The following is a 19,862-nucleotide window of genomic DNA, read 5'->3' as shown; positions in this document are numbered from 1 at the left end:
TTCCAAATTTGTTTCAGGTGTGAGTCTTTTGTAATCGTGTAATGTGGCCATTTCCTTAATGCACCCTCTTTTCAAATTGTAGCTGATGGAAAATTAATAATCTAGACACAGAATCTTTGTTGCATGCATACAACATAAAGTCAGCATACAAATTTTGAGTATTACATGAAAGTTTATTGCAGGGGTACACCCTGTATGTTAAGAAGCATGGGATATATTGTAGTTTTCATTCTGTAGAAAATTATCATTTTGTCTTTTCATGATTTGAAAATTATTGTATTACATGTATGTGCATACAATAGTATATCAGCACAAAATGCAGTCCTTCCAGTGTAGTCATCGTAGCCATGTTTCTGCTTTTTTTCTCTTTCTTCTCTTTCTTCTGTCATTTTTCTGCCTGGGCAACATACTTTTTATCCATGTTGAATCCACACCTGACCCTATTTTCCTCCAGGAGTACTATGAGATCAGGAATACTGTGAGATTCACAGTCCTGGAAGTGTGATTTGCAACATAGATTTATTGTAGCAGTTATGGCCTTCAAAGGATGGTGGATGCAGCTTGTTCTAGGGATGAAACTGCCATTAAGATGATTACCTTTTTATGCTAATAACCATGTCATGCAAAGTAGGTACGGTCTATGGATGAGTGTAAGCCAGACTCTGGTGCTTGTCTTCCAATCAAACTTAGTGTGAAGAGACTCTGAATGACACATGTCTTTGCATAGGGTGACAGATAGGCTTCAAAAGAATATGGAGATATATCTAAATCCATCTCATGAATTCTTGGTTTTACACAGAGATGATGTAATGAAAGAATGCAGACAGAGTGTTCTCAAGCTGTTATAAAAGAAAGAAAAAGATGTAGTTTTGTTCAAAGTTACTCTTTTACTCCTTGAACTGTCCCCAAACCTGCTTCATTTTGGTATCTCTCAATGATGCAGAAGTGCGTAATCATAGATAGTAATGTTGATGTTGGTCAAAAAGGTATTATGTATTCCATGATACCAAAAAGCCTGAACATTAATGTGTGAAATGTTAGAATATGAGCCATGAAGTAGAGAAAAAAAATTGACCTGCCCACTGATGACCTGGAAACCAAGGAACTCCCCAGGCATATCTCTTATGCAAGTCTGTGACGTGTGTAGAGTGCCTCAGAAGTTTGTAATTACCATTCAACAGTAAAACATGCCATTGATACCACCTTTGACCAATACATTACATATCACTGACTATTAAAGTACTAGCATCAAGATGATTACTTGGCAAGTGATTTTTAGTACACAGTATCAAATTTCTGTATCACAGCAAATGATAAAACATTTCCCTGTTGTATGTCAGGCAACCTGTATGTCTCGGTAAATTTTCATCCTATTGTTGGGACAGACATGTAGATACAATGTGTATGATGCCGTATAGTATTGCAGTTTCAAAATGCTCAAAGTCATTTGCTTTACTACACCTATCATCAATCTTTGCCGCACCACATGAGTCTCTCATCAAACAATGTTTTCTTAGTGTAATTCATTTTAACATAAAATCATCACCAAGATTATAATTCCTAAAAAATGAATTTTGCAGAAAGCATAGCTGTCCATCAGGTTTACGACTGTCCTATTTTTTGTTGTTGATTGTATTTTATTTAGAAATGACACAAAGAGAAATGAACTTGGAGTGTGCACTTTACTGTTTGCATTTATGTTTTGTTCATGATAAATCCAGCAAAATTCTCAAACGTCTGTATCCATGCAGTCTAAGAAAATGAAACAAGACAATTTTTATACATCTCTCTCTCTCTTTTCTTTCCCTCTCCCTCTCTTTCCCATATTTTGTCCCTACAGACACGAGAGAGAAAACGTCTCCAGAGACTTTGGGTAATGCAAGGTAAGTGCTGACTCACCGCCACTGGTACAATAGGTGGCCCTCTATAGACCACTCTAGGCCATTGTTTAATTTGAATAGACACTGACTAATGTGTGTGGCGTGAGATAGGGCAGGATGCAGCTAGTGTACACAGTTTGACTTATAAGCGCATTTGACAGATGGCAAAGAAACTACGAGCAGTGGGGAAGTTGCTTAATCCTCTTTGCTAGTTTTCTTGTGAATATCATTTTTGTAAGTAAAATACCCGGAAATATAAATAGATAAGGTATGCATTTCGCATGAAACAAGTACTTTAAAGTGTATGCAGAGTTGAGTTAAAGAAACTTGTGTAGAAGGGCTATCACTTTCTAATATGAAGTTGTTTGGAATTTTCTTTGAATCTCTCATGGTGAAAATGTAATCGCTTTATTCGGCCAAAATGTGTCAGGCGTTGACTGGAATATCACTGGAGAAAAACTAAGACATTAAGGAGATGTTTACAAATTAAGATACCGACTTTTCCTTCACTTTGATGTCGTGCCAACAGACTAGATAGAAGTTGCTAGAGTGGTGTACTTTGGATTTCATCATGATATAGTTCCCAGTTCTACATCAGTAGAAGATGATGATCTTTGTAACAAATACACTATAGATATCAGTTGTTGCTTGACGGGGAATTGAAACAAAAGTTGTTTTTGAAGATTTTATAAAAATCTGTTCCTAGCCTGCACTGTCTTGTACTGTAGTTAGTAACTCACAGTATTACTGGGATGTTAGCTAAACATAGAGAGTTATGACGATATCAGACATGTAAAAACAGGCCTGTGTATACCTTGATTTATATTGCTTCACACAAGATCTGAAAGTACCTTCAAGGTACATGCTTATCCCAGAGTTCCCTCAGTGATTTTGTGTTTGCTTGTGTGAAGTAAATGGCCATGATTTAAAAATGCATAGCTTGGAATCACTGTTCTACAGTACACTCTTCCCTCAAGGTTACTTCACTGCAGGCAAACAATACTCTCCCTTTTTTATGAGCTGAATTTACCTTTTTACATATTTATCAGCATTGTGAAAATTATGTAAGTTGTACACTTTGTCCATGGAGGATTATTTCTCTGAGACAAATGCTAATGCATCTAATCCTATAGCAGACAACCTTGTCTTCTTGGAATAAAGTGGATACAAGAACTTGCTCATGTGCTGTTCTCTGCATTGTGCATCATTCTCAATTGTCTCTTAATTCCTGTTGTCTGGCCTTCTCAAGTCATGAAATAATGGTAGCTAGCATAGATTTAGTATGATTTAAATAGAGAATGTAATAGCCCTCCATTTTTGCTATGATGAGATACACTATGAATGGTTTCTAGATCCCTTGTCCTTGAATAATTAAGACATCTTTCTGTGACTGTAACAAAAGCTTTGAGTTTCTAATCAGTGAATGCTGCAGTGTATGTATGAGACCAAAGGGGCTACCATGCCCATAATGCTTGGTAAAGTGTAGCTGCAAGGTGTCTAGAGTTGACATCAATAGAGAGGATTCTTCATGGTTACTCTCAGGTAGAGTTAGAGAACAGAAAAAGAGATAAGGAATTGAAGCCTTACAATATTTTGGTTTCTTTGCTTTACAAAAAAAAAAAAAAAAGAAGAAGTAGAAGAACTCTAAATATGGATATGTACAATTTCATGTTGATGGACAAAGGGTGATTTGATTCGTGAAATGCTGCAGTGTACTGTAAGCAGTGCTCCTCCTATTTAGGATGACCCAGGGCCCCATGTTTACAGATTGGTGTGAAAGTTCATCCGCCTGCAACCTGTGAGAGAGCTGCAAATAGCTCCTAGTGGCCAAGTCAAGTATCCATAAAGTCAAGCTTACAGGGTTCTTCACATCTTTGATGTCCACTTCACCCTAATTGGGTGATTTCTTTACATTTTGATGGGTTCTGTGTGATCAAGGCATGGTGGCTACATCACCTACACCCTCTTGTCAGTAGAGTAACTGTATACCCCAGGCCCTCACTTCTGGGTGGCTTGTTGTCATCATGAGCCCTTCCCTTCTTCCCTTCGTACCGACCTATCTCACCCCTCCCCACCTGTGTGACAAGAGAAGCAATTCTACAACCCTTCATCAGGATTTATGATCATGCTAATGATTATGAGAGGGGGGCGTGTAAGAAATCCCATCATAGGGAGAGGACTTCCAGACTTCTCCCACCTAGCTTCGGTCGCCTAGTTCATGTCACATCAGACTTTGTAGTATTTCTCCTCTTTTATGAGGGTTCTCCCCACCATTTGATGGCTTGTTCGTGAGAAATAGTTTCTCTGTATAAGCCACGCTCTGTAGATGTTGTAGTAGCATTGACTTCATATGGCTGCATCATAAAGACTGTCTCATTCTTGAGGCAGGACACGAAGCTGATATAAAATGCTCGTAATGATTACAGGAGTGCATGCAAGAGGCATGCCAAACAAACATTGCATGCATCTTACTCTCTGACTCCTTTCTAAAGCATGTCATGTTTCATGTTTACCATTTCATAAGTTAGTGTGTCGTATGACCTGTGTCATGAGGGGTAAGCCACCGCATTTTAGGTCTAGGTGATATTCCAACTGCATATTGTCCATGTCACGCATTTCATTAGATGTTTACATGCACATGAAAGTAGATTGTTATTGTAATAAAGCTCTCACAGTAATTTTATCCAAAACTGCTTTTTATGCACACTGTCTAGAATAAAGCAACCATTGGAAGGAATCAAGATACTTTTGGACAGTGCACAAAAGACAAAACTATTGGCTTTCTCTTTCTTAAGATCCCATCATGATGCAGTCACTTGTGGAAGTGTTGTTGACTTCAGTCTTTAAGATGGGTTTTGATATAATGCATCCATTTCAGTTTCCTTTAATTCCTTTGTGTTTTGTGATATTGGTAAAAGGTTCAAATTTATGACCATTTCTTGCAGGCGTAGATGTTCAAAGTCTGAAAAGCAAGTAAAGAATTCCAGCAAGGAGATTATGCCTGTGGAGAAAGAGTTTCTACATCGCACAGCTCTTTACTAGGAATTCATTTAATATTCCAGTTTTTTGACAGTTATCTTATTCCTGAATGCATAGCAAGATGTATGTGTATGTGGAAGCAGGGGGCTACCAGAATTTGATGAGGAAATGGAAAGGCCTAGGAGGGATTTGGGGGATGGAGAGATGAATAATACATGCAGCAATATTGTGTCCTGCCTTCTCGTAGCTATGCCTTCATTATACCCCCCCCCCCCCAAAAAAAAAAAAAAAAAAAAAAAAAAACTGGCTGCAAGTGGCTTGGACATAACCATAAGGTGGGCCGAATTGTTAGTGTCAGTTAAGATTAGATTTGTTTCATTATTACATCTTTACTAAACAAGCAAGATTCACATTGAAAGTAGATAAGTATTTTTCTTTCCTTTTTTGTGCTTCTTTTGTTCTCAAATGGTTTTACAATTTGCCTAAGCTTGGGTTTTTTTCTTTTGCCTCTAGCAATTAAAGCATCAGCAGAGGTATTTTTTTTATTAGTTTTATAATCATGTCCATGTTAACTGGCATACAATTTACCTTCGCAATATAAGGATAATATACTATCCCAATCAAATCCTTTGAAGTAACATTGTGTCTTCATGTAAAATAGTCTTAGAATTGACAGAGTAGATTACTGTACATAAACAACCTGGATGGGTCATTCCACTGGCAATCTCATTTTTAGGGATTGCGATTTGTAGACATGTTTCAGTTCCTATGTATATGTATGCATGTATGTGTGTGCATATTAAAGAATTGAAGCATGTTCCATGTTTTTCCCAACCTCCTCCTATTCCTGTCTTCTCTGAGGCATGCTCCTCACAATTGTGATAGTATTATTGTGTAAGTTGCAGCTTTGTTTGCAGATATAGGCATTTAATTTCTGAGTTATCAGAGCTGATGTGACCATTAGTACACTCCTGCTATGGCAAATATAGTGCCACAAATGTGCAGCTCGCTCTTAGAATGATATCATCTTATCTTTCAAAACTGGGTTATTGTGCAATGAGTGTTAAATCTTGTCCATCAGCCAGTAGCCTACTGCAGTTCAGTGAGACACATGGTAAGCTAGAGAGTGTATGAGACATAAAACAGTGAACACCTGTACAGATGTCTGACTCTATTCATGTGTGAGCTGTGAGCTGTCTCTACCATGGCCACTCTACACTCTATCCTCTCTGTCTCTTGCCAGCTGTTTTGTAGAAATCTCTCACTTATCTCTCAGTCCAGAGGATGTTTGAAGTTGTTCTCTGCCACTTTGATTCATTGCTGCCAGTACAGTCTTCATTGTCTTTAACATATTTTCTAGCATTGTAGTCCATGCATGAGACTATCAGGGTAAGATGTGAAGGTAGTGATATGATATTTACATTGTCTTTGTTTTTCTAATCAAACTCTTCAAAGTACCTTTATGAGACATTCATCAGACCCCTTTTGACACAATTTTACACACAAATAATACAAATAATGCAAGAGTTCATTAAAACCTCTTTTCTACAGTCTCAAATTAGGAGTTTTCATCTAAATCATACAATTGTAGTTGTTCCAAAAGTGTATATAATTTGCATGTTTATCTTGCCATGTACAGTTTTAAGTTGTTGAAAACATGGCAGTTATTTTAGGATGTGAACAATCTGTGAAAACTGAATATGTGTGTCATCATTTGAACCTGACAATATCCTAGGTCAACTCTTTCTATAGAAGTCATCCCAAATTACTGATATCAGATTTCCCTTACGTACAATATATGATGCAATATTTGGTACCCTGGGGTACCAAATGAAAATTCGCCATTTTGTTGAATTAATTTTTTTTTTCAGCGCTGTACCCTGGCTTACCAAAAAATGTGTCAAAATATCTTTTAGTATTATTTTAGTATTATTATGCACAAAAATGTTTTCTTATTTGTGATTATGCAACAATTAATGTATGCAACTATTAATTATTTTCTGCTCTGAACCTTTTTCTTTCGCATTTCATCTCTTATTATCGACCATTCACGCACGCGTAGAAGATTATAAAGATGGCAGCCCACATGATCAAATTTTGAAGAAATACAGTTGATTTTGGGGTGAATTTTCTGGGCTTTCGGTGATTATCTTTTTTTTGTCTGAAAAATAAAAGTTACAGTAGATGATGTTAACAAAACGGTGTGGTGTTAGAAATTACTTCGAAAAACACCTATGGTGCTAGTTCATTGCGACGACTTTGCCGTATCCGAATTCGGAATCGGCGTATCTGAATTCGGATACGCATTATAAATAATGGGCATGAGATGGCGCTATACAACGCGGTACCCCGGGTTACAACGGTACCCCGGTGTACGGCGTGCCGAATCATATAATGCATCATGGCAATGAGTGTGATGGCAGATTCTGCGTATATCGTGACTTTTTGTTTGATTGTTTTTCATGTAAAATCATTATGGGCAGTCATTTGGTATTGTTTACCTGTCTATATGTGGAACTCATGGTTGCTCAACAGTTAGGTATATGCACAGGTTAAACCAGTCAAAGGATACAGAACTAGAATGACCTCACTAGCAATCCCGTTAGACTTGATTATCGCTTTGAAGACATTCTGTACTCTAATGCAACTCCTTTAAACAAATTACTGTATCTATCAGATGCTTCTGTCCATCTAGAATGTGTTTGACTTCAATCTCACATGTCCATTAATTGTATTATGAAAAACAAAAGATTTTTTTTTTGATATGTTGCATTATCTTAGCATTAAAATTTACAAGAATTATTTTATTTCTTGTCATTTCCAATCTTCTTCATATCATTCCTCTGTGAGACACGTAATATCTGTCACTGGAGGAGTACTATTATTCATTTTATAGAAAAAAAAATGTCTTTGATGTATACTGCTTTCGAAAAAGGGGGGAAAATGTCCTTACATTGAGTCATTTTCACCACCACTTGTTTGATCTACCAGCCAGAGTTACACCCATACCCAATTCATGTACACTCAGTGTCCGCCTCTTTTATCAACCAAGTATGACACTCCAGGTAAACTGTTCCTGCATTACAAATGGTGAGTGTATGGCTTCATCGCTGTATCCATTATCCTTCTGACTGGCCTTTCAAAGAGGAAGTCAAGGGGCTGATACCAAGATGTGACATCAATCAAAGCTTGCATCAAGCTGTCACAGCAGCTCATCATTATATTACCCTCTGTTTGGATGTTGGTAAAGAAGTGGGTATTCAGTGACACGAAAACTTGTTTGAAGGTGAGACATGTGATGTACCCGTGCTGTGATTGAACATTGAGGGGGTGTTTGCCCACTGATTTATTCCTGGCATTATGGCTGTCAATCAAATTTTCTCTTGACTGATGATTTCACAAGTATGGAGTTAGGTTTTCACCCATACTTTTTGTAGATTTCAAGGTGCTTTAGGAGAAATAGATTTCAGCTTAATAGAGATCATATGAAAGTATGCAAAGTCTTGTCTGGCTCGAGGTATTATTTATCTTATCCTTGTTACAGTTATGTAGTGCAGACTTTATATATTCACTATCTTTCCTTTTGCTAGAATAACTAGGTTATGACTCAAATTACTCAATTTCAAGTTTGAAATTCGGTTTGATCACTGTCACATATTACCTAGGATCTAAGTACAACTTTATACATTAACACATACAGTAGCTACAAATCACCTTGCGGATCAGCCTGTTGAAGACTGCCCAAGTACAGGTGTCTATGGGAGTTTGGTAGCAAAATCAGTCCGTCCTCAATGGCTTAAGGATAAATCTGGTATGTCTGCTCTGTGTATGAGAGTGAATACATGCATACATGTAGGCATGTTCATGCAGAAGTACATCTATATTCCTAAAAGGTTTTATCCTAAGTAAGTGAAGTTACTGCTTTGTAACAAAAATAATTATTTTGTAAAAACAAGTGTGTGTTTGCTCAAAGAAGGCGTAATTTAGATAAGAGTACACTTCTAAGTACATTTTCAGCTGCAAGTTTGAGATAAGTATGGATCTTTCCTACAGTGGATTAGGATGCTACATAACTTCTTTTTTTTAACCACTTGCCCAGTCAGGCAAAGAGATTTTCAAGTTGTTGCAGAAACATGAATTTTCCTTCCTGACCCCCCCCCCCCCCAAAAAAAAAAAAAAGAGGTCCAAGTATAAGAGAATGGTATAGAAATCACTTGTAAGTCAAGGGCTTGATAGAACACAATCATTTGAATAAACAGCACATATTGGATTGAATGCTTGCATTAGGATTATTTCATGCAAGTGTTGAAAAGCTGCTTAAATGAAATTACAGTGCGTATCATCACTAAACAATCATTATTTTTGGGCTTCTGTATGGTTGACTTCATGGGTTTGAAGGGGGAAACAAGTGAAAAAGAAAGTGTCTTCAAAACTTTGTGCTTGCCCAGTTCAGGCAAACATTTCCCCCATTGTTCCAAAACCCTTGCCCGACTTTGATTTTCACTCACCTTGGGCAATTGGGTAAGCATGTATGGAACACCTTGACAGTGCTTCGATATGAGAATTTGAAACAACTCTCCTCTCTCAATAAATTCAGCATGAGTTTCATCTTGAATTTTGCTCAATGTTTAACTATAGGATGTGAATTTTAGTTGTTTTGCATTTTCATGGTAATTTCTATGCTGTTTGCTTCTATTGCTCCTTGTATCACTTTCTTTCATATGTATATAGTAATGAGAGACTTTGTAACCACTCTACAGAAACAAGAGAGTTATCACAATCACAAGAGCTATCAAATATAGAAATAGACACTTGTGTAGTTTTCAGTATGTGTTAGTCTCATTTAAGCTTACTGTCAAGTAGGAGTTAATAGAAGTGAAATAGAGTCTATACAATATGCTTGGGAGAATACATAGTTCAGAGATTCAAGGTAATCAGATGACAACAAAGGTGTCTAAAGCTTGACGACAGGTGGATGCACATCTCTAAAATAGTTTCTCGTGAATTATGAGAATATGTCATCTAAAAGTAGAAACATACTTTATCAGTGCCGTAAGTACTATACTGTTTCAGAAATAAAGTAAGAAAGAAATTTAGAAAGGTATTTGAATGAGGTTTCATCACATTGAACAGTGCACAGTTGAAAAGGTGGATGAAGTACTGCAGCAGAACTATTCTATTTCACTTTCGGTATTTACAATGTATTTTGTGTAGTGTGTGTGTGTGTTTTTTTTTATGCAGTAGCAAAATACCTTTTTAGTACATTAATGTTATGAATTTATGGATTATCTTACCTGTAAAATTGTATGTCAGGAAAATAGCAGAAAACTGAAAGGGTATAAATCTTTGTACATATCCTTGCTTCTGTTGATTAAGATTCAAGTTTTCATTGTATGGAGACAGAGAGAAAGAGATAAAAGACGGAGAGAAAGAGATAAGGGAATGGAGAGAAAGAGATAAATAATAAATAATAAACCGTATTTGTATAGCACATATCAAAACATACAGTGTAGATTAATGTCTCTATGCACATTGAAGGAAGGAACTAACAGAAATTAGGAAACTAGACAAGAGAGAGAGGAGGCAAAACAAGATGAAAAGTAACAGAGCCGTGACAAACATTGTATAGTGTTAAACCTAGTCCACGGACATGTTAAAAAAAAAAATGTTTTCAACAAACGCTTAAAACCTTCCAGAAAGAAGGAGATGATGGTCACCAGGTGAGACATCTTAAAAGATCACTTTAACTTACCATGTCTTTTAGGGGCAGTAGAAATACAGTATTCATGCAATGGTGCTTGAGTCATAAAGTATCCACAGATGTGGCTTGTAGAGCACCTTGTAACAAGGCTAATCCCCATTGAATAATGGAAAACGCCACTAAACACAAAACAAAAACAACAACAGAATAGTAGCAACCAACCAACCACGACCAATCCATGGCATTTTTGTCTTGGGAATCTCCATGGCTACCACAGGTGGCAGCTTTTGATGTCATGTAAAGTGGTCTTGCAGTCCCTGCCCTGTGAAATGAACATTATGAGACTTTGTCATAACTTTGCTGCCTGTGGAATATAGATTGGTCATTAGATTTATGCATTTATAAAAGAGATAAAAGTTTGCCTATTAGACCCCGTTTACAGTGCGGGGCTCGGCCGCAGCCAAGTCCGCCTTCATTTCAGTGTAAACGCGCAAAAGGTCAAAATTGGCCGCGCATTTGGCCACGCTCTGGAGGTGGTCTCGGCCACGGCCGAGCCCGGCCTTTTCTCAGTGTAAACGCAAACTGGGCCAAATGTGCGGCCAATTTCAGTCTGGCTTCCAAACCCTCTGCCCGTACTATTTTGCTATTCAGGATATTAACCCCCACAATGTCGAAAACTAGTATAGTTTAAGGTGGTTTTGTCCTGCAAAGGATTTTTCCTTCGGCAAAGGCCTTTGCCCGAACGGTGACTTCGTCACCACGGAATCCAGTTGGCAAAGGGTCTGAAAACCAGATTATACCAAATTGCGTTTGTTTACAAGCAGAGCGCCACTACAACAAAATATTGAAAGGCTTGAATTAAAAGCGCGGCCGAGCCCGGCAGTGTAAACGGACAAAATTGCGGGGCTCGACCCCGCAATTCAGGCTGGGCTCGGCTGCGGCTCGGCCACGGCTCGGCCCAGCCCCGCATTATAAACGGGGTCGTAGTCAGAAGGTACAGAAGTGGCAGTGTTTACTCAGAGACATGCATAAATCAGCAATTAATGCCTAGCCTGCTAATGACTTGACTCATGTATCTTCTGTGATATGTGGATGATTAACCTTAAAGGGACTGTACAGTACTGGTTGAAGTAGGGATTCATGTTTTGAACATTCCTAAGTGAGATAATGAAAAGCCTCTTATGAAATATGAAAGAGCATGTAATTTTAAGAAGGATTCAACGTTTATTTGATGAAAATTGGTTTTCAAATGGCTGAGATATCCAAAAAAGTGCTAATAATAAAAGGCGACAGGCCCCAACTTTATTAGTATCTCTTTGTTTCACCTTGATTTTGGATATCTCAGCCATTTCAAAACCGATTTTCATCGAATAAACTTTTGATACCCCTTAGAACTGCATGCTCTTTGACATCTCATAGAGTGGTTTCTGAATATCTCACAAAACGTTAAAAACTAAATCTTCACCTCAACCAGAACTATACACACCCTTTAAATGTATTAGCTCTGTTTTGTGCTCCATAATGTATGGATACAGGATAGGAAACACACATTCCATGTGTTTCTACATTTTAGTTTATTTTTGTTATGTCTGCACCATGCACTAACTACCAAATGTTATTGAAGGAATCACTGTATTCAAAGCAAGAAATATTTGTGGCATGAAATTGTCAAGAATTGGAGCCAACAGCCTTTTTCGCGGCATGAAGTTTTCCTGAATTGCCAGTGGCTTCCAGTGCATGTTATAGCATAGACAAGAACTTTTGTGTGCATTTTAACTATGCGAATCTTGGCTGTCCCAAAATTTATGAAATTAAAATGCATGCAAAATTTTGGGGTTTTATAGTAGCAAGTTAAAAAGACTGAAACCATGTAAGCCCTACATTTAATGCCTGCTAGAGTGTGTGTTTTTTTTTCCAATTGTGTTAACTTTCCTGAAAGCTACTTCATGAAGTCTGATTCCCACCTGATTTAATTTCATGGCAAGGACCTCATGGTCCAGGATTAGGTAGGATTAAGGTTTAAGATTAGATGGAAGTGGAACAGCTGGGGCCAGACTGTTTTTGTTTTTCTTGATTTGAGCTAAGTTTCTGATATATGAAATGAACATGAGAAGTATGTCTTACATTGTAGACAAGAACAAAATGACAGAGTTTTTGGTTAGAAACCCATTGGCACATAGTGAACTTCTTTCCGTCGTCATTGATCTTGTCAACATTTGTTATACAAGCATGTCAATTGCTGTTAAAAATTTAATGTTTGATGTATCCTTCACCTCTAGGAAAACTCCATCAGATGCTCCATGTAAGTGGTTAAGTGATAATCTATCCTCAGGAATACACTGGTATAGGGTATTTTATGATATTAATCACATGTCTCATATATGGAAGTTTATAAAAGGGACATTGTGCTCTCATTTCTGTCAGTTTTTTGTTCAGGGTGTCATTTCTATAAAGAATTCTGCCAAATGTCACCTTTGCCATTGGGCCTGAGGAACGTCTTGTTTGTTCAAATTTTACAGATGCACAAGAGAATGTTTTATATCTTTTAAATTGTAGTATTGTGATTTGATCTGTCAACTGAAAGCTATTGACTGCTAGTCATGCATCCTGCCTGTATTGATTTAGGTGGCTGTACCAACATTGCCATGGGCTTGGTAGTCTCCCATTCTGCTGGTTCTCACCACAACAAATTATTTGCACTGTAGTACATGCATACTTGTATCATAAGCTGTACTGAAATGGTGATTCTTACGCGATGTATCCTTCGTCTCCTCGACTTGACACCTTCCACCGTCAGGCGTTAGTGACACTTCAACGGTCACATGGGGCTTCTGTGGTCAGTTATCTCTGACAAGCTAGAAATTACATCGAGACCATAACCCTTTATTTCTGGACACTGCACACTTTTGGTGTTATGCTGAAAGAGCTTCTCATGTTTAGCATAAGATCATACAGATTATTGCAACAGTACAGGAAACATTTTCTGCAGTATTCTATGCATGAAGTATAAAGAGTACAAAATTAAAGAGCAAAGATATGACAGAATGTTTTGTAACACTGACTCCTTTATGGAAGGAATAAAAGGTGATGGCCACTTCAGTTGGGATTTTTCAACATTCTTGCTGTCTGCAGTCTGCTTGAAAGTTTCTTAGATGGTATGCCCTTTGTCAAAATATGATAGAAATTTGTATGTGTGTAACTTTGGAGTGGCATAGCATCAGATCTTAGACTCTATGGGAGCTGGAAAGATAGGGAGCTTTGTATCTGGACCAAAAGCTTACTCTTTTATGGCCACTGTCTGTGTAGAATGCCAGATTTTACAAGAAATTGTAATGTTGTGAGTTACCATGAAAATGAAGTTGATATCATACAGTTTAATATCTCACTCAGTCCTAGTTATAGTGTATATCTTATATACAAGAGGGGGAGGGGGACGAGGTAACATTCTGGGAGAAGAAAAATGCTAGCTACTGATGTTGCACTTTCCTGATGAGTGGCTCCATAGCCTACAGGGCTTCCTTCGATCAGGTGTCACCATGTGTACAGACTGGAGGATCCTCATGCAGAGAAAATCCTCTGTTTTGAATTCCTCAGCAGTCCGCAAATCCAAGAAAATTGATTTGACTGTCTCATTGATGCTCACTGATTATCACTCATAAAATGGGTTCGATACTTTGTGATGCATTGACTCTCGTGAGACTTTAAAGCAGGAGTAGGCCCTTTGTTTTTCTTTTTCTTGGGGGGGGGGGGGGGAATGTCACAGGTAAACAAACTAGTGGAGTTAAAAGCTATCATGAATCGTGAAATATCATAGTTGGCCTGAGGGATTGCCAGTGTGAGGAAGGGAAAAAAGCATCTCATTAACATCTTATTGATTGGAGTCTGTCTCCGTGGTGACTGCCGCTTTCTCAAATTGTCACATGGTTGACTTTCTATGATGTGGTGTTTTCTTGTGAGCATTTCTCCACCTCACATGGATCTCTAGTCCTTTGTCCCCACCCCCCCACCCCACACACACACACATGCATACACACAAGTGACAAGACTGGTGATTGCCAATAAAAGCAACACCACCTGCAGTCAATGCCAATTGTCTCTTGCCATGGCAACTCCAAAGTGAGTGAAGTTAGCCATGTGATGGAGAGGGATGATGGTTAAACTGTTTAGTGATGGGATGGTTGAAATTAAGAAAATTTCCATTTCAGAGAGGTTGTCTTTTCCAAAAGACAAATATGCCAGAATAAAAACTATGTACACTTTGTAAACCTGTAACCATTGTTTGTATTGTTACATTTGAGAGTCCACCTGTAACTTTTAACATCCTCACACCATAGTTTTTGGGAAGACTTTACTTCAAGAAATTATAACACGAACGCAGAATAACACAGTTACCATGTTGATGCCCTCATGAGCACATTTTCACAGATTTGAAGTATGAAGGAGTACTATTAATTTGTTTCCTTAGCATACAACAATTGATACTCAATACTGAGTCTTTAGGCAGGGCTCCACATTAATTTTTATTTTTGGTGGCCCAAAGGCAAACATCCGACCTTTTTTGGTGGCCCGATCAGGCCACCAAATTCTTCATTTCTGAAATTTTGGTGGCCAGACTTGCGTTTCTGGTGGCCCCAGGCCACCGCGCCACCGTTAGTGTCGAGCCCTGCTTTAGGGCTGGAAACCATTCCTGTAAACCATGAATCATGTAAGATATTTGCCGCTAAGGTATTACTGTTAGACAGAGACTAGAGTAAGTTGACTAACTTGTCTGGAGGTGCTTTTATGTGAAGTATTGCATCTAAATCAATGTTTATTCAAGTAAAGACTTAAAACACATCTCTTTACTTACTGTATTCGCCAGCAGTAAAACCACACTGCTATGTAAAGCCTCATCCCAACTTTGACAATGAAAAAAAAAACCAACAACAACCAAACAGACACTGATGGATTTTGTTCTGATCAAAACTCATCACTTTTCTACATTTTTATCACAAGAAACTTCAACTTTTCTGCATGTTTTTGTATGATTCATAGCGATTTGTTTGTTTTATGGTAAGTTTAAATCGAATTAAGCAAGCTGTGTGTCCAGATTTCTAGTATGTATCAAATATGAAGAATGACTGAAAACATGTGTGAGAAATGAACCTTCTGCCCGAAAAAAAAAAAAAAAAAGGTGCATGTTTGTGTCTTCCTTCACACACCAAGGGGGTAAAATACTTCCTTGCACACATTGAAATTCAATGGCGCAGTACAACATTGCATGAGGTAGTGCTATTGCGTGAAGCGAGTGTGCAGGGCGAGTTCCATAGAATTATAATTGCCGTTATGGCTTCGGCTATGCAAACTAACAGTAACTCCACGCCCTGTGCTTTGTTTTTGAGATTTTATAAATGTCCTCAGAATTGTCATGGAAGCAACAGCTGTAAGTAGGTAATGATCAAAAAAAAAAAATGTCACTTGATTGCGGAACATAGCATTGTCGTAAAAAATGTATTATTTCACAGGTTGATTTTGAGTTGGTCGTTATCACAGCGCATATTTGCATCATTATTTTCATTAGTAATAGTAGTAGTAGTAGTAGTAGTAGTAGTAGTAGTAGTAGTACTAGTAGTACTAGTAGTAGTAGTAGTAGTAGTAGTAGTAGTATCATGATTATTATTATTATCATCATCATCATCATCTTTATTGTTATTATTATAAGAAAGAATAATGCTCTGGTGAGTGATTATCTTCAACCCCTTCCTACGCCACATTCACTCCTTCATTTAAACATGACTCGAATGTAACATCCACTAAAACCAGAAAAGCACAATGAACCCACCACAGACATTCAATGCTACTTAGCCCACACATTGTCAAATTTTACCTGTTTTCTGTTTTCCCTTAAATTTCCAGTTTTCTTTATTTTTTAAGCTGCACTGAGCAGATTGTGTCCAACAAAATAGCCATATTGGTTGTCATGCCTAATCCAGTATAATATATGTGAAGACAACCATAACACCTACTCACCATTAAAAACATGTAATTAATGTTCCTTGAGTGATTAATAGCCATGATGCTATTGTGCCAATGAAAAGAACAAAAGAAATATTGATGTCTTTGAAGCAAGTTTAAATTGAGTCATGTCATCGTTCATGGCAGATGTACTTCCTTTCTACTCTTTCTATTGTGGTATCTTGCAGTAATTTCTGTCAAACTAAGTCACCGTGTACCATGTAAAGGAAATGAAAGGTTGTCCACCATCTTGAGTAGATATGAATGCAGTACTGAGTTTACATGCTGAAGCTTGACTCCTGTTTGAATACACTGCACTTTTATTGCCAAGTCAGCTTCTCATGATCTAGATAGGAGATTGATATATCGATTGATATTAGATGAGCAGATATAACCAATCAGGAGCTGACAACGTGATGGTATTGATTCATTATTGATACGCTACCTTAAATCGTGCCACTATCTCTGCCAACTCTAAGCAAAGCAGCTTCCTACATGACAATCAAATCTTAACTTTCAGTGGCGTATTTTTTTTTTTTTTTGGGGGGGGGGAGGACGATCGTCATTCTTTATATTATAGGATACTTAATGGTTAGTTATAGGGCACAACCTGATACACTGTGTAAGGATCTATAGTATATGATTATTCAAAGAACCTAGAAATTTAGTAGTCACTTGATATTGTAAGGCTAGTGTGACAGCAGATGCAGAGCAAATATTTGTTGTTGTTTTTTTAACAATTATGAGACTTTGGCACAATTTGCAAAATTTATACAAATATGAAAATTTCCGAATTTACAATATAAAAGATTTCTCTACAGCTGGTCAAAAAGAGTTTTTTATTTGAATAAATGCCTTGCTTGTCATTGTGGGTTATGCAATAAAAACAGCTTACAAATTATTGGCATACGTGTGTTACTGAGAGGAAACATTTTGGCCCGAATTCACGAAGTTGGTACAAATGAAACCATGGTTTAAACCATGGACAAAAACCATGGAGCGCCAAGTTCGTTAACAAAGTTTCGTTAACAAAATTATCATTTTGTGGACGAAATGTTCATTTAGTTACAAAATGTTGTCATTTCGTTACAAAACAATCATTTCATCGACAAAATAACTAATTTCATAACAAAATATTCCATGCGACACTTGGCGCTCCATGGTTTTTGTCCATGGTTTAAACCATGGTTTCATTTGTACCACCTTTGTGAATTCGGGCCTTTGTGTTTTACTTCTTCTTCTCCTGTCATTTTGATTAGAGTACTGGTTCTTTGGCTATTTTTCTTTTTAATTTTGAAGAGTAGTTGTTGTTCATTTGATCTGGAAGAAATTAATTGGTGGAGGCCATCCCATTCATTGTGTCTTTCACTTGACTTGCTGTCATGTAAGTCAATCTATTTTTTCGTGTATCTCTCCATTTGGCCAGTATAGTTGATGTGATGAATATGCATGTGTTCTTTGTATTTATATGTTTTCTTCCTTTCTTATTCCTTTCACATTTGCATGTTTTTCTATTTATTTGTTCCAGGTGTTTCCTTGTCCTTTTCTGTAATTATCATCTTGTAACTGTACATTTCAAGTAAAAGCACAGTATACCAATGGCTGTGACCAGTCACTTGGAAAATATAATTATATGCCATCACAATTTGTTCACATATCTCTCCTTTGTGTTCTTTACCTCTCCCCACTTCTCTTCCTCAGATCTCTGACCTGATTTGATATTAGCGAGGAGCCAAGAAATCTAAACGGTCTCTTTGTTTTCTCACTTGGTGAGTTGCAGTCACAAATTTGGAATATATTGAATCAAATTCTTGGTAGCTCTTTCTTCAAATTTTCTCTTTTCTAAGCTTCACACACACTCTCCTCTTGTGTCTTCATATCTCCCTCTCTCTTCTTTATTTTATTTCTAATTTTGCACACTTTCCTCTCTTTCTCTCTCTCTCTCTCTCATTTTTTACAATCTGTCATGCTTCCCCCTTTCTTATATAGGACTTGTACTTTACAACAATTCAATTGAACTCAATTTTCTTTTTTTACAGCTGACTTACATTGTGGTTGTCAAAGAAAAAAAGAATAAGAATTTATGCACTCATATTTTCACTGGTTATCAAATGTGGACAGTGTTTGCACTTTTTCTCTCGACCATGGATTTCCTTTAATCATTCCATCACTGTTTGCCATCATTGTCACAACCAACAGCATGCCAACCACACCCAATATTTCCTGTGTATTTCACCATGGCAACAGGCATCAATGTGCCGCTATAGCAAGCACGAGGAATCAACATTAATAATGATAATAGCTATAACAATTACAGTGATGATAATGATTCAACTCACACATTACAGATGGTGATCATTACATGGCTAATTCTTGCAATATGTGTCCTTAGAATGATTGAATAATTTTCATCAATTAGCCTGCAATACCAGTAAAGATTATGACGATGAACGATGTAATGCAATAACACTCATGGCGTTTGAGGTGATGGGTGGTATAATCGTAAATGTGATCATCTCAAATTTATGACGTCTAGAAGTAGAGTGTAGATGATAGTAAAAAATGATACAATGCTCACAGTGCTGATATGTTTATAAGCTACGGTACCATTTTCCTCTATTTACACCGCTCCCATTATTAGTAGAGTTATACCTGATATTAGTAGTTTAGTATTAGTAGCCATCATTGGTTGTCTCTCTTTTCTTTCAAGTAAAGAGCACAGATGATAGTATCAGAAGTAAGTGGTGAAACAGCAGTGTAGTGATTTTGATGTCTTGAAGACCGACTACCTACTAAGTATACAGTGATACAGATAGTCGGGAGTGATGATAATCAAAATGAAACTAATTTTCATATGTCTCCATTGGTCTACTGTAAATGTTTTTTATTTGATTTTGATTTTGTTTTTTACTGTTCATGCCATAGCAAACACCTTGACCCTTTCATCATAAATTGGAGAATATTTCCACATTTCCTGATCCCAGGAACATGTTCTTGAGCCATGTTAGTTCTTTGGTCGCTCTTCTCTCCTCGCTTATTTTTCTCTGAATTGTGTGGAATCCTTGCAAAGGATATGATGTGCAGTACAAGAGCAAGTTGTGGCAATTATATATTTTTTAAAGTAACATTGGCTTTAGTGTGTTTTTCTAAATGTGGAAGAGATGTTTATTGTTAGCAGAGTGGCAGTAAACCAATGCAAGCCCTCTCAGACATAGTGTTAGATGGCCCATTGTCAACTATGGCAGTAGATATACAAGAGAAAAAAAGAGAGACTTACTATAATCAAGAACTTAGCTGTTTGAACATAG

At 37.3% G+C, this 19,862-nt stretch overlaps 1 protein-coding gene across 1 annotated transcript in view; it reads left to right on the top strand.

The window, feature by feature from the left end:
• Nucleotides 1-19,862, top strand: part of LOC140230830 (heterogeneous nuclear ribonucleoprotein K-like) — a 177,764-nt gene that overhangs the window by 57,519 nt on the left and 100,383 nt on the right. The window contains exons 3-4 of the mRNA XM_072310973.1: nucleotides 1,841-1,883; nucleotides 18,256-18,323. The gene's annotated coding sequence lies outside the window, so the exon portion shown is untranslated. The remainder of the gene's footprint in view (nucleotides 1-1,840; nucleotides 1,884-18,255; nucleotides 18,324-19,862) is intronic.

This window comes from Diadema setosum, chromosome 7 (assembly GCF_964275005.1).
Source record: "Diadema setosum chromosome 7, eeDiaSeto1, whole genome shotgun sequence".
Taxonomy (NCBI): Eukaryota; Metazoa; Echinodermata; class Echinoidea; order Diadematoida; family Diadematidae; genus Diadema; species Diadema setosum.
The sequence above is the reverse complement of the archived record's forward strand: the minus strand, read 5'-3'. Positions and strand labels throughout refer to the sequence as shown.